Genomic DNA, 590 nt, shown 5'->3' with positions numbered 1-590 from the left:
TGATTCATGGAATTATTCATAATCTTTAAGGCATGGTTACATACTAATGATCATGGAGTAAAGACACAAAACATAGATAAACACAATATTAAAAACGAAAACAGAGAGAAATAAAGAACAAGGAATGAATCCACCTTTAGTGGCGTCTTCTTCTTGAAGGTCCAATGGTGCTTTTTGAGCTCCTCTATATCTCTTCCTTGTTTCTGTTGAATGATTCCTAATATTTTTGGTGTTTCTACCCTTAGTTGCTTCCAATATTTGTGTGGAGGACAACTTATCCCCTGAGGTATCTCAGAGATCTCTTGATTTGCAGCCACATGTTCTAACCAACTGAGCTATTCCAGCTTATATATAAGTCTTTCCATCTCCCATGACTCAGAGGTGGAAGCTTTTTGTCTTCCCTTTGAGGTTTCTTTGGCTTTAGGTGCCATTAATGGTAATGGAAAAGCAAAAAATCTATGCTTTTACCACACCAAACTTAAAATATTGCTCGCCCTCGAGCAAGAGAAGAAAGAAAAGAAGAAGAAGAATGAAAATGGAGGAGAGTGAGGGGAGATGGATTCGGCTATATGGGTGGGATTGGGTGGGAA

This window comes from Arachis duranensis, chromosome 8, assembly GCF_000817695.3.
Source record: "Arachis duranensis cultivar V14167 chromosome 8, aradu.V14167.gnm2.J7QH, whole genome shotgun sequence".
Classification (NCBI taxonomy): domain Eukaryota; kingdom Viridiplantae; phylum Streptophyta; class Magnoliopsida; order Fabales; family Fabaceae; genus Arachis; species Arachis duranensis.
This window is presented reverse-complemented; position numbering follows the sequence as displayed.